Below are 15318 nucleotides of genomic sequence, written 5' to 3'. Positions count from 1 at the left end.
GCACATACACACACAGAGAAGTCTAGTACAGTATATACATCTCTCTCTCCCTAGTCTTCTAGAATATACATGTCCTAATATATATCCTATACTAGACTTCTATTCAGAAAAAGAAAGAAACATGGCCTAGAGGAAGAGATAGCATTTGGAATCTAATCTGAGGTTCTCTGTGCTGAAGAGATCCCTATCCTAAGCCTCTGGGTGATGCTGTGACTCCATATCTAGAACAACCCTAGATGCTCCTCCCAATCTCTCAAGACATAAAGCAAGTACAAAAAAAAGTAACAAAATATGCTCAGGAAACCCACATGTAATCCTGCATGGTTTTGAAATGTTATAAAAGTTGATTGTCCTGGCTAGTTTTATGTCAATTGTATACAAGCCAGGTCATTTGGGAAGAAGGACTCTCAATTGAGAAAATGCCTCCTGCTGGCAAGCCTAAATTAGTGATTGATCTGAGAAGGCCCATCCCACTGTGGATGGTGCCACACTAGGCTAGAGGTTCCTGGTGCTAGAAAAGAGCAAGCTAAGTCAGCCTTAAGGGGCCAAGGCAGCAAGCAGTGCTCTTCTATGGCTTTTGCATTAGTTACTGCCTCTAGTTCCTGCCCCAACTTCCCTGATGATAGACTTACCTGTAAAGTAAAATAAACCCTTTCCTCCCCATGGTACTTTTGGTCATTGTGTTTTTCCACAGTAGTAGAAATCCTAACTAGGACACCAATATTCACTAATTATGAACCACTGGTTAAGTTTCTGATTTGCCTTGTGATAATTTTGTTTCTCAAAAGAAATTCAGATGAATGCAGACCACTATTTCAAACCTAAAACTGATGAAGGGAGAGTCTCTGGAAAAGTGAAAGGTAAGGAGAATGGGTACAAGGGATGATTTGCTGTATGAAAATCACCAAATACAATATATTACTAACAGAGTGGAGGAAAACACCACATGATAATCTCAGCTGATACAGAAAAAAAACATTTGACAAAACCCTAAGTCAACATCTTTTCATGACAAGAATGGTTAATTAGGAGCAGAAGAGAACTACCTAGACATAATAAATCCACAGCAAAAATGCTCAGTAGGGAAGAATGGAAACTGTTTCTCTACAGTTAGGAACAACGGAAGAAATCTGCCCACTTTTGTTCAGCACGGTCATTGGAAGTTCTAGACAAAACAATTAGGCAAGGAAAACAAATGAGGTATTCAAAATAGAAAAAGAGTCAAGCTATCTTTATTCACAGATAATACAACCTTAAATAAAGAAAACCCCAAGGATCCCACAAGAAAACTGCTAGGAATAGTGAATGAATCTGGCAGGATACAAGTTACAAAAAATCAAATATGTTTTTGTTTTTAGTAATCTAAAAGGAATTTGAAAAGAGTGTACTTGACAGAGTAACAAAAACAAAATTTTCATCTGGGGAGATGGCTCACTAAAATTCTTTCTGTGCATGAATGAGGCTCTGAATTTGGATCCCTAACACAGACTTAAAAGTCAGGCGAGTAGTGCACCTTGACTTAAGGTCTGGGTGGGGACAGGGAGGCAAGCGGACCCCAGGCTCGCCTGCTGTCAGTTTAACTGAGGTAGTGAGTTCCAGGTTCAGAAAGACCCCGGGTGTGGTGTCACACACCTTCAATCAATTCCAGGACTTGGGAGTTAGAGGCAGTACAATCTTATCTTTTCTTTCTTTCTTTTTTTTTTTTTTTTATTTATTATTTGTACAGTGTTTTGCCTCCATGTACACCCGCACGCCAGAAGAGGGCACCAGTTCTCATTATGGTTGGGAGCCATCATGTGGTTGCTGGGAATTGAACTCAGAACCTTTGGAAGAGCAGACAGTGCTCTTAACCTATGAGCCATCTTCTCCAGCCCCACAGCAGAATCTTTATGAGTTTATGAGTTTGAATCTTTGTGAAGGCCAGCCTGGTCCACACAGTTCTAGGCTAGCCAGGGACAGAGAGAGAGAGAGAGACTCGGTCTCAAAAAAAAAAAAAAACCCAAACCCTTAAAAATTATGATGAGGAGGAGGAAGAGAAGGAAGAGAAGGAGAAGGAGGAGGAGGAGGAGGAGGAGGAGGAGGAGGAGGAGGAGGAGGAGGAGGAGGAGGAGGAGGAGGAGGAGGAACAGAATGGAGAAGAGGAGGAGGAAAGGGAGAGTGTGACAGAACCAACAGAGATGGCCTTCACATATGTATAAAAACACACACACACACATACATATACGACATGTACACATGCCACATACACACCAAACATTTTAAACTGAATGGAAACACATCTCGTATTTACAGATTAAAAGACTACATTACTGCCTGATAGTTGTGGCTCGCGCCTTTAATCCCAGCACTTGGGAGGCAGAGCCAAGTGGATCTCTGAGTTCAAGGCCAGACTGGTCTACAAAGTGAGTTCCAGGATAGCCAGGACTACACAGAGAAACCTTGTCTCAAAAAACCAAAAACAAAACAGAAAAAAACAAACAAACAAAAACACTACTAATATGTCAATGCTACCTAAAGCAATCTACACATTCACTGGAGTCCTTATTAAAATGATCTTCTTTTGTTTTTGGCAGAAACATAAATGTACTTCTAGAACTCAAATGGAAACTCAGGGGATCTCTAATAGCCAAAACAACCTTGAAAGTGAATGAGCTAAAAGATTCACATTTCCTAATTTCAAAACTTAATACAAAACTACAGCTGAGTAATGTGGTGCTGGTATAGACAGACACTGAAATGAACAGAAAAGCACAGATCCTCAAATAATTTTGACAAAGATGCCAAGACAACTCAATGAAGAAAAAGACAGTCTTTTCAACAAATGATTGATGGGACAACTGGACACTCAGACAGAAATAATGAAGTTGGATGCTTACCTACTGTCATAGCCAAAAACTGACAAAGGACCTAAGTATAAGATATAAAATGTAAAACTCATAGAAAACAAAACAGAATCAATGCACTCAAATTGGATTTGGTATTAATTTCTTAGATATGACATTAATGACACAGATAGTAAAAAAATAAAAATAAAAGTGTTGTACACCAAGAGACAATATTAACAGAGTAAAAACGCAACTCAGATGAGAGGATTTATTTATAAATCATGTATTTGATAAGAATTTGAGACCCAGAGCCTACGGAACTCAACATTTCAACCGACAACCTGACTAAAATGGTCTATTCTGATCTACGCAGGAACCAAGCGTGGACACATGTGGGCAAACACTCACACATAGAGTGGATAAATCTAATGAAAATTTTCTCTAAAAAGGGGCAAGGACTCACACAGACATTTCTCAAAGAAGATACACAAACAATGTTCAAACATTACTAATCATTTTTTAAATGTAAATTTTTTAAAAGAGAGATGGCTTAGTAGGTAGGAGCACTTACTGCTCCTCCAGCACACCCAGGTTGGGTTCCCAGAATCCACATGGTGGCTCGCAACGATCTGAAACTCCAACTCTAGGGAACGCAAGGCCCTACTTGGGCCTCTGCAGGAACCAGACATTCATGTAGTGCACATACGTATGTGAAAGCAAACACTTATACAAACATAGAAATAAATCTTAAATTTGACTTAAAAATATAGAAATTAAAAGTACAAAATATCACTTCACATTAACATGACAACTACTTTTGGTTGTTTGTTTGTTTGTTTTTTCGAGACAAGGTTTCTCTGTGCAGCCTTGGCTGTCCTGAACTCACTTTTGTAGACCAGGCCGGCCTCTGTCTTCCTGAGCGCTGGGATTACAGGTGTGCGCCACCACACCTAGCTATGACAACTATTTTTTAAAGCAAAGAATAGGTATCTGTGCGCACATACAGAATATGGAAAACTTGAACATGGTTGGTAGAAACATAAAATGGTCCAGCTACTGGGGAAAATAGTATGGCCATTCCACAAAAATTAAAAATAGGATTATCATGTGATCTATCTGTTCCACTTCTGGTTTATGCTCAAAAGAATGGAAAGCAGCAATTCAAACAGGTATCTGAACACTCTGTTCATAGCAGAATCATTCAGAACAGCTGAAACATGGAAGTGGCCTAAATATCCATCAGTAGAATAGATAAGCAAACAGAAGCACATAAATACAACAGAATGCCCAAGCCTATCAAGGAAAGAAAGCCCGACATATGCTCTAACATGGAAGAACCTTGGGAATGTTACAGTAAGTGAAATAAGACAATGAAAAGACCAATTCTTCATGGTTACACTTATAAGATTTTCAGAAGCAGTCAAAACCATAGAGAAAGCAAGCAGAAGGGAGGGTCCTAGGGGGCAGGACTGGGGCATTAATGCTGGATGAACAGATACTCTCAGGTTTGTAAGCTGTGACGATGGGTGCTTTCTGTACTTTGTTATGGAGCTGCCCCGTAGAAACTGAAGCTGACCCTCCCCCATATTCCTGCTGAGTGGTGATGAGTGCACACTTAAAATTCTAATGCCACTGACTACACATTTAAAAACAAAGTAATATGTTTTACGGTTGTTTATGATATTTTTAGAAGCCAGAGAGAGAGAGAGAGAGAGAGAGGACTGCTTTACACATTCACCCTCTCTCTTCACATAGTAAGAAGGGAAGCAAAGGGGATGAGACCCATGTGAATGATGAGTTTTTGTTTGTTGCTTTTTATGAGCAAAATTTAAAGCAAGAAATGAATGGAAGACAAAAAAAAAGGAGACAGGAAACTGACATGGTGACAAATGTAGTGGGACTCAGCAGAAATAAGCGGGGGGTCACCTTCATTTTCCACAGGATGGGGCAGCTCCATAACAAAGCACAAAAAGCACCCATAGAGAGATACTTTTGCTGCACATGGCAGAGCAGCTACCAAGCTGTCAGACAACACTGGTGAATTCTGCTATGAAGGGTCAAGTAAACAAAAAAAAAACAAAAACAAAAAAAAACAGAAAGAAAAAAAAACCATGACGATTAAAGAAGCAGATGATATAAAACCTTGAAACACAATCCTTAAAGTAAAAAAAATTTTATTATTCTTTAATCACAATGGAATGAACCGGAAACTAAGAACAAAGATTTGGGATTTAGGGATGTAGCTCAGTGAAAGAACATAGCCCTGGGATCAATTCCAGTTCAAAAAAAGAGTATACAAAAAACATGAGTTTATATAAAAGCTTCAAAACCTCCATCCCTAGAAAAGCTTTGTTTTGTTTTAGAAGGCAACTGTGCTCACAACTATGCTAGCCATGCTTTTGCTTTGTTTTTGAGATAGGGCCTTGTTAGACTATCTATGCCAGCCTGGAACTCTCCATGTAGCCCAAAGTAGCCTCAAACTCACACTCTTCTTGCTTCAGACTCCAGAATGTTGGAATCCTAGATGTGTGCCACTGCTTCCTTCTTCCTGCTTTTTATTTTTATTTTTATTTTTTAGTAGCTCTTTTACTAGAGCTAGAGAGATGGCTCGGGTTAAAAGTTCTTACTGCTCTTACAGGGGCCTCTGGTTTGGTTCCTAGCGCTGACATGATGGCTTACAGCTGTGTTTAAGTCCTGTTCTAGGGATCCAATATGTAGGCATAATGTTACTGTGCACTGTGAAAAGAATCAAATGCTGGTTTTGGGGGGGAGGTGAGGAGAGGAGAAAAGAGAGGACAGAAGAGGGATGGTAGGTAGATTGGTTAAGAAAACTATAAGAAAGTCAAAGTTACACAAACTGATTGGCCTGCTCTTTGATCACCTCCCCCTTAGCAGGCCACAGAGGAAGACAATGCAGCCACTCCTGATGAGACCTGATAGACTAGGATCAGAGGGAAGGGGAGGAGGACCTCCCTTTTCAGTGGACTGGGAGAGGGACACGGGTGGGGAAGACGGAAGGTGGGATTGGGAGGGGACGAGGGAGGGAGGTACAGGGGGGGATACAAAGTAAATAAACTGTAATTAATAAAAATTAAAAAAAGAAAGTCAAAGCTAATAATTAACAAAATGTTTAAGTGTTAAACACTAAGAAAAAACATAAACAAAACATATACTGGATGTGATGACATGCCTGTAATCTCAGTACCTAGGAACCTAAGAGGCTGAAGCAGGATTCAGAGTTCAAGCCAGCCCAGCCTGTCTCAAAACAAACAAAACCACAAAATAAAATAAAATTTCCATTGTTAAGTCAGGCTGAGGGACAAGATAGAAGCACAGAGGCAAAAACCACTGAGTACTTGACCTGCTTCAGAAGTTGGTAGTGCTTGGGGACAGACAGACAGGTCTCTTGAGTTCAAGGCCAACCTGGTCTACAGAGCAAGTTCCAGGACGGCCAGAGCTACACAGAGAAACCTCCTCTCAACAACAACATCTAAAAGGAAGCAAACAAAAAAAGTTGGTGAGATAAAGAGCTGGAGAGAAGATAGCTCCATGGTTAACAGTGCTTGCTGCTCTTGCTGAGAACCTAGATTTGGTTCCTAGCATACAGTGACTCACAACTGCCTTTAATTTTGATCTCAAGGGATATCACACTGTCTTCCAGCCTCTGTGGGCTCCTGCATAAATGTGGCACACATAGACTCACTTAGGCACACACACATAAACATATATTTTTAATCTTTGAGAAAGTTGGAGAAATAACTTTTAGGAAAGAGAATATAACTTTATGATTTCAACTTTTAAAAATAACCCATCTACTATATTAATTTTGAAAAATAAAGGAAATGATATGTTCATCCTTTAAAAATTTTAAGATAAATTGTCAGACATTGCAAAATTTTCACAATATCATTTCAACAGTTTCATGTTTCAGCAAGTCTATTTGACCACTGGACACTTTATTTACTTAACTAGACTGCATTTAGCCTTACATCCTGTCTGCAGGGAATAACCGGATTTTAGGACCTCTATGGTGTATCAGTCTAGCCAGACAATCAGACAACTACTCACCACCACACCCACCCCTGTAAAAAAATAAGCACCACCAGGAAATCTGATGATATCATTCAGTGAATGAACATAAGCAACAGGTCCTTAGAGTAAGCAACTTCCTTCCAATCTGCTCCACAAACAGGAGGGGACCACTGGAATTCCTGCATCCATCCTTTCCTCGCGCCTCCTAAGCAAAATCAGAAGGGCTGAGTACTTCAGGTCACAACCCCAGTAAGTTTGGTTTTATATTATTATTTATAATAAAATAGTCATTTTCAAATCAATTTTGTATCATAGCCTTCATTTCATCTTTCAACTTCAAATGTAGCTGATATTTTTAGATTGTTTTAGTATATTCAAGAGTTGTGGCCGGAGGCACTCGGGGAGGCACAGGCAGGCAGAGCTATGTGAGTTTGAGGCCAGCCTGATCTACAAAGTCTAGGACAGCCGAAGCCACACAGAGAAATCCCATCTCAAAAAACAAAAACAAAAACAAAAACAAAAGAGTTGTGTCCTGCCTGGTACACCCCTTTCACCCCAGCTGCACTTGGGTGGCAGAGCCAGATGTGTCTCTGTAAGTTCGAGGTCAGCGTGGTCTGCACAATGAGTTCCAGGATAGCCAGGGATACTCAGAGAAATTGTCTTGAAAAACCAAAAACAATGATTAAAAGTACTTTGTGGTTTAGTTCACCATACAGTTCATCATGAAGAGAAGTCAGAGCAGGACTCAAAGCAGAGACTACAGAGGGATACCATCTACTCGCTTGCTCTCCATGGCTAGCTCAGCTTACTTTCTGATGCAAACCAGGACCACCTGCCCAGTGGGTCGTCCCTCCCACGTCCGCAGAAAAATGCCAAACACACTCGCCTATAGGGTAATGTTACAGAGGCATTTTCCCTTCCTAGATGATTCTAGTTTGTGTCAAGCTGACAAAATAATAATAATAATAGTAATAATAATAATCAGCACAACTTAACATTACTAATTATTCATGTTACTGAAGCAGATGTGGTGGTATACACCCGTAATCTGAAGTATTCCGGAGGTAGGAGGATGAAGAGCTCAAAGCCAGGCTTGATTACATAGTAAGTTTGAGGCCAGGCTGGGCTACGGGTCTTTGTCTGATAAAACAAAATAAAAACCAAATTTAGTCTTTCAGGTTCTAAATAGTTTTTAATTTATTAAGACTTACTGTTTTTAAAAAGATTGTAAAATTCAGGGCAGCAAGATGGCTGATGACCTGAAAGCCAGATGACCTGACCAGGTAAAAAAGGTAGAGAGAGAGAGAGCCAAATCTACAAATTTGTCCTTTGACCTCCACATGGCTGCCATGACACATAAACAAATACACAAAATTAAATTTTAAGATTATGTGGTGGCACATGCCTTTAAACCCAGCACTTGGGAGGCAGCAGGCCTAACTGTGTTAAGTTCCGAGACACCCAGGGCTACCTGAGACCCTGTTTCCAAATACACACACACACACACACACACACACACACACACACACACACAGGTTGTAACATTGGTGTATCAGAAAGTAAAGATGTGTATTTGTATCCTAGCAACTTAAAAACCTTTTTGACAAATATTGACCGACTTGAGATGACAAAATTGGGCTAGAAAGATGGCTCGGCAGGTAAGAGCACTGGCTTTTTCCCCAGCGGTCCCAGCAACCACACGGTGCCTCACAACCACCCATAATGGGATCTGATGCCTTCTTCTGTCATTTAGACATACATGCAAATTGAGAGCTCATATACATACATAAATAATTATATCTTTAAAAAACTAAATGACAAATATATTATTAATTCTGATTAACCATATCAGATGGTTTTTGATTACTTGACTGACTTACTATTGGTTACATGTGACATTAGAAGGCAAAGTTCCTCTGTTATGAGTTGAGGACCTGAGGGAAACTTACTAGCTAGGAGTAGTGGCACACGCCTATCTATAACCTCAACACAGCACATGGAAGGCTTTACAAGGACTGCCCAAAGTCTGAGGCCAGGTTGGGCTACATAGCAAGATCCTAGAGAAGGACAGGGAAAGGGAGAGGGAGAGAAAGGATATAACTCCAATGTATTAGAAATTCCTACTCCTACGACCTTCTCTCCTATCCTTTACCTGCTATTATTTTTCCTTCTTAGCTCCTATCGCCATTGAGGCAGGGTGCATTTACTATGCTTGGACATAGTTTATAGCTAAGGATGACCCAGAGCTTCCGATTCTCCAGCTTTAACATCCCAAGTGCTCAGATTGCCAATGTTTGGAGACAGAACAAAGGCTTTGGTGCATGTTAGGCAAGTACAACCATCCCAAATTCTTACTCTGTAAGTTAAGTTCATTTTAGCAATGGAGAAACTGAAGCTCTGAACAAAACAATCAAGTAACTGGCAAGCAACAATTGTAGGAAGAGAACTAAATTCTGTCTGCATTTATTTCTGTAGCTCTATAGGGTAAGGCCTAAATCACCTGCTATACTCTATAACCACATGAAATAAGATCAAGAAACTGGCAACAGTCCTTACCCATTTGAACAGATCTTAACTGAGTATCCACACTGTGCCAAGAGGTTTTCCTAGGCTTTGGAGATCACAAAGAATAGGGGGGATAAGACCTGTACTTAACAACAGGGAGAGCTGCAGCTGAAAGGAACTTGGCTGCTGTTGTGAATGAGAGGTGGAGGAAGGCCTCCCTCGGGAGAGCAATATGGGAGTGAGATCTGAATGACAAAGAGCCAGGCAGCGAGGAGCACCAGCGAGAAGACAGCCAGATCATACAGAGCCTTGTAAGCCAAGAAATCTGGATTGTATTCTAAATTTCATGAAAAGCTACCGGATGTTATATACAGTAGTGATACAGTCTGATCTATTTATTATTAACTTTTTTCATACAATATATTGATCATATTCTTTGTCACTTCCCGGTATAGTCAGACTTAAAACAGAATAAAAGCTGCTTTGTCTGTCTGTGAAGAACAGGCTGTGCAAAGTTAAGAACAGGGAGGAGAAGAGAAAGCAAGGCTACACATTACTCCCAGGGAGAGGGTACAGGCCTGACCTAACTAACAGCTGTCATGGAGATGAGCACATGGATTTGGGGTATAGAGAGAGAGTTATCAGGACCTGCTGATGAACATACGTGATCTGAAACCACTGGTTCCAGACCACAATTCTGATATCTAACTTGCCATTTGAAGCAATGAAGTGTGGAGACCTGAGGTTCTGCTAGGCATCTCAGTAGATGTAGGAGTTCCCTTGGTCCTTGCCAGATCCACCCACAGGATGGCACAGGATGGATCCTGAGGCAGAGCTCCTAAGGTCCCAGGACCTTCCCCACACTCGATAGCCATGCCCATTCTCCCAATTCCATTTCTCCATTTACCTGTCGTCACCTTCTCCTTCTGTGAATTTAAACAGCAATTATTTACTGTGTGCCTTTTATACCATCCCTTTCGAATACCTAAGGAACTTCATGCCAGAGTGAAGCCATTCAGATCCTCCCCCAAATCCCACAGTGCTGGGCTAACAGTAGTATCTGGACTAAATGAGTTATTTCAGGTGCTTAGCACAGTGCCTGAGAATGAGTAACTAATTATCTACAGCAAGGATGTTATAAGAGATTTTGCCTATGAACTATAATTAATTCTATGTGCAAACACATTTTTTTTTAATTTTATTTTTTTTATCAGTTACATTTTATTAACTCTGTATCCCAGCCGTGTCCCGATCCCTCATTCCCTCCCAGTCCCTCCCTCCCTCCCTCCCTCATCTCCACCGTGCCCCTTTCCAAGTCCACTGATGGGGGGGACCTCCTCCCCATTCATCTGATCCTGTTTTATCAGGTATCTTCAGGACTGGCTGCAAAGCCCTCCTCTGTGGCCTAACAGGACTGCTCCTCCCTTCGGGGGTGGGGAGACCAAAGAGCCAGTCATTGAGTTCCTGTTAGAAATAGTCCCTGTTCCCCTCACTTTGGAAAACCAATTGGTTACTGAGCTACCACAGGCTACATCTGAGTGGAGGTTCTACGTTATATCCATACATGGTCCTTGGTTGAATGTCAGTCTCAGAAAAGACCCTGGTGCAAACACATTTTAAAACATTTTAGCAACTGTATTTTTCTAGAGAGATAATTCCTTTGTAACATCAAGGCAAACTTCTAATAAAAGACATTAAGTTCATAATGTGGAGTACTATACAAAATGGAATCTCATTCTTAGATATGTTAATTCATTTATTACAGGGGACAACTAAAGGCTTTCCAGAAATACTAAAGTAAAATCAGCTTTGAGTAAATTTTTCTAGTAAGAATTGATCTATAAAGAATAGGAACAGGGATGCCGAGACAGCACAGCAGCTAAGTGCAATTACTGCCTCAAAGAAGGCTGACACTCGATCTCAGAACCCATATAAAGACCCAAACTGTAACTCCAGTTCCGGGGGCTCCAACGACATCCCCCAACTCACAGACACCAGGCACACACAAGGTGCACAAACATACACACAGACAAAACACTCACACCCACAAAATAAACCAATCTTTAAAAACAAACAAACAACGGGAAAGCTGTTGAGATCCTTCAGATTTAATTAGTGGAAATCTGAGATGCAATTTCCTGAAGTGCAACCCAGAATCTACCCATGAGCCCTTCAAAAGTGCGAAGTGGTCACCGGTTTACCAACCTATCAGAGCAACGAGGAGGATCTACAGGTCCCCAGGGCTGGAAGATCCTGCTGTTTATGGACACAGCAGAAAGGGATGGTCTGGGTACTGAAGGCGCAGGCTCCCAATCACCAATTAAACCAGCACCAGAGGTGTTGGTGCAAGCTTGGAATCCCAGCACTTGTAAAGCCGAGGCAGGAGGATACCTGTGAATTCAAGGCCAACCTGAGATACACAGTGCTTCCAAGGACACCATCTCAGAACAACAACAAAAAGAAGGACAATAAAAACAGAATAAGTAAGTATCCTTTCTCTCTCTGGAACGAATGTCTCAGGCATATTTATACCTGCCAGTCATGTATAAGACACACTGCACAGACTTGTTCACAAGGTCCTCCCGTGGCTGTGTGCCTACTCATGATCACCCTAGCAGCCTCACTGCAAAGGGAAGCCTGGGTTATTCTAGGCGAGCTAATGAGATCCAAAGCAGATTACACTGAGAACAACAACCCACACAATAGCTTCCATAATCAGCGCTGTGAAGGTTAAAGAGATAGGTGTTTCAAATCTGACCCTTCTAGCTGATAAGCTGTATTACTTTTAGGCAGTAATTTCTTTACTCAGCTGCTCAGTGACTTTGAAGATGAAGTGATCGCTCTCTGGTCAACAGCGCACAGTCCAGCACTCTGTCATGTGCAGTCCTTCCACTACTAGTGAAAGGGGATGCAAAATTGTCATTTGCATAGCTCCACTTTGGCTCTAGAAGAGTGAGGAAATCTTAGCCTCATTTTGTTGGTTTTCCCCTTGTTGATATAATAAAAATACCACGACAAAAGCAAGGTAATGAAGAAAAAGCTTAATCTGGCTCACAGTTCAAGGTCCCAGATCTGCAAGGTGGGAAGTCAGAGCTGGAGGGGCTTGAAGCAGCTGGTTGCACCGTGCCAGTTAGGGTTTCTGTTGCTGTGATAAACCCATAACCAAAAGCAACCCGAGAAAAGGGTTTCCTTTCCTTTACAACTCTCAGGTTACACTCCATCCTGGAGGAAAGTCAGGGCAGGAGCTCAATGCAGGAACCTGAAGGCAGGAACTGAAGCAGACGCCACTGAGAAATGCTGCTTCCTGGTTTGCTCCTCATGTCTTACCCAGCCTGCTTTCTTTTAAACCTCAGAACCACTCACCCAGGGACAGCAGCACCCACAGAAGGCTGGACTCTGCCACATCAATCAATGGATCAAGAAAATACCTTATGGAAGCATTTTGTCAGTTGAAGTTCCCTCTTCTCAGATGGCCCTAACTTGTGCCAAGCTGACAAGCAAGCAAAACAGGGTGCAACGCATCCACACCTGGAAGCAGATGAGAATGCGCTGCTGCTCAGCTGCCTTTCTCTGTTTACACAGTCCAGAAACCGAGGCCTCAGTTAATACAATCTACCAAGTGACTATAGCTCCTAGACTGACAACTGAAGTTAACCACTATAACATGCAGAACCCTTCACATCTCTATACCTTCTGGTAAAAGGTGTTCAGGGTCTACAAGATGGCGCAGTGGGTAAAAGTACTTGTAGCCAGGTCTGTCCACCTGAGCTCAATCCCCAGGACCCATATGATGGAAGGACAGAACGACTCTCAAATGTTGTCCTCTGACCTCCACTCATTCACCATGGCACATAGGCACACAACTAAGTGCATGTAATAAAAAAATTTAAGTCAGTTTTCAGACTGATGCTATTTGAAAGTCTGTTAAAAACATTCGGTCTAACCCAGGCATGGTGGTGCACGCCTGTGATCCCAGCACTCAGGAAGGTAAATGCAGGCGGATCCTTGTGAGTTCAAGGTCAGCCTGCTCTACAAGTCCAGGACAGCCAAGGCTACACAGAGAAACCCCATCTCAAAAACAAAACAAAACAAACAAGATAATAAATGGCTCCTGCTTGAAATTTTCAGTAAGAAAATGTTTAAGAAACAATTGCAAAAGATACTGAAAAATGCTAGTACCTGTGTTGCCAACCTACAACCCAGAAATAGTAAGCCTATGCCTATTCACAAAAGAGAACATGCAAAAATGTCTGTTCAGCAAGTCAGGAGCCTGCCACAGAGGGCCTCTGAAAGGCTCTGCCCTGCAGACTATCAGTGTAGATGCTGAGACTTACGGACAACCTTTGGGCAGAGTGCAGGGAATCTTATGAAAGAAGTGGGAAATAGTAAGATCTGGAGAGGACAGGAACTCCACAAGGAGAGCAACAGAACCAAAAAATCTGAGCACAGGGGTCTTTCCTGAGACTGACACTCCAACCAAGTACCATGCATAGAGATAACCTAGAACCCCTGCACAGATGTAGCCCATGGCAGTTCAGTGTCCAAGTGGGTCCCATAGTAATGGAAACAGGGACTGTCTCTGACGTGAACTGATTGACCTGCTCTTTGATCACCTCTCCCTGAGAAGGGAGCAGCCTTACCAGGCTACAGAGGAAGACAATGCAGCCACTCCTGATGACCTAATTGACTAGGATCAGAAGGAAGGAAAAGAAGACTTCCCCTCTCAGTGGACTTGGGGAGGGGCATGTGTGGAAAAGGGGGATGAAGGGAAGGATTGGGAGGGGTTGAGGGAGGGAACTACAGGGGGGATACAAAGTGAATAAAGTGTAATTAACAAAAAAATTTTTAAAAAAGATAAAAAAATGTCTGTTCAGGGTCATGGGTGGCAGCAACAAGTTGTGGCATTTGAAACCTAGTTAGCTGGTATTGGGGGGAGGAATACAGTATGTCTTAAAACAACTGCCATGTGAAAAGAAAAAAATGAGTTTAATAATACAATATCATTTGATAAACTAAAACTATGTAAGCATTGGCCTGGGAAAATGGCTAAGTCAATAAAATGCTGTGTAAGCACGAGGAACCAGGTTTGGATCCTCGGCACCCATGCGACCCATGTAGAAGGTCTGGGGTGGTGGGCTGGGAAGGTGATCCAGGAGGACCCCGGGGCTTGCTGGACAGTCTGTGTGCATTGGCAAACTCCAGGGTCAATGAGAGATCCTACCTCAAAAAATAAGGTGAAGCCAGCTATGGTGGTCCATGTCTTTAACCTCGGCACTAAGGAGGTGAAAGCAAGTGAATCTCGGTGAGTTCTAAGCCCATTGGTCTACATATCAAGTTCCAGGCCAACAGGGCTACACAGCAGGACCCTGTTTTACAAAATAAAAGAGAGACTGGAGAGATGGCTCATCGGTTAAGTGCACTCTGCTCTTTTAGAGGTTCTGAGTTCAATTCCCAGCAACAACATGGTGGCTCACAACCATCTATAATGAGATCTGATGCCCTCTTCTGTCATAAAGGCATACATGCAATTAGAGAACTCATATACATAATAAATCTTATTAAAGAGAAAATGAAGTTAAGAGCAATGGATGAAAATATCATTTGTTATTAACCTGTCTTCATGTGTACTCATACATGTACACACAAAAAATACCTATGTACACATATACCACACACAAAATACTTAAGCATTTAATATATGCTTTATAAGAACACATGAAACCAAAATAACATACATTAAGCACATCAGAATGGGTGCCCATGGGAAACATGGAAAAAGGTAACCAAGAATCAGAAATAGGGCTGGAGAGATAGCTCAAAGGTTAAGAGCACTGCTTGCTCTTCCAGAGCTCCTGAGTTCAATTCACAGCAACCACATGGTGGCTCACAACCATCTATAATGCGATCTGGTGCCCTCTTCTGGTGTGCAGGTGTACATGCAGACAGAACATTGTAT

General features: G+C 41.8%; 1 protein-coding gene across 1 annotated transcript in view; it reads right to left on the bottom strand.

Moving 5' to 3' along the window:
• Pde8a (phosphodiesterase 8A) overlaps positions 1-15318 on the bottom strand; it is a 114999-nt gene that overhangs the window by 50730 nt on the left and 48951 nt on the right. The window lies entirely within an intron of this gene.

Source organism: Meriones unguiculatus, chromosome 14 (assembly GCF_030254825.1).
Source record: "Meriones unguiculatus strain TT.TT164.6M chromosome 14, Bangor_MerUng_6.1, whole genome shotgun sequence".
Taxonomy (NCBI): Eukaryota; Metazoa; Chordata; class Mammalia; order Rodentia; family Muridae; genus Meriones; species Meriones unguiculatus.
The sequence above is the reverse complement of the archived record's forward strand: the minus strand, read 5'-3'. Positions and strand labels throughout refer to the sequence as shown.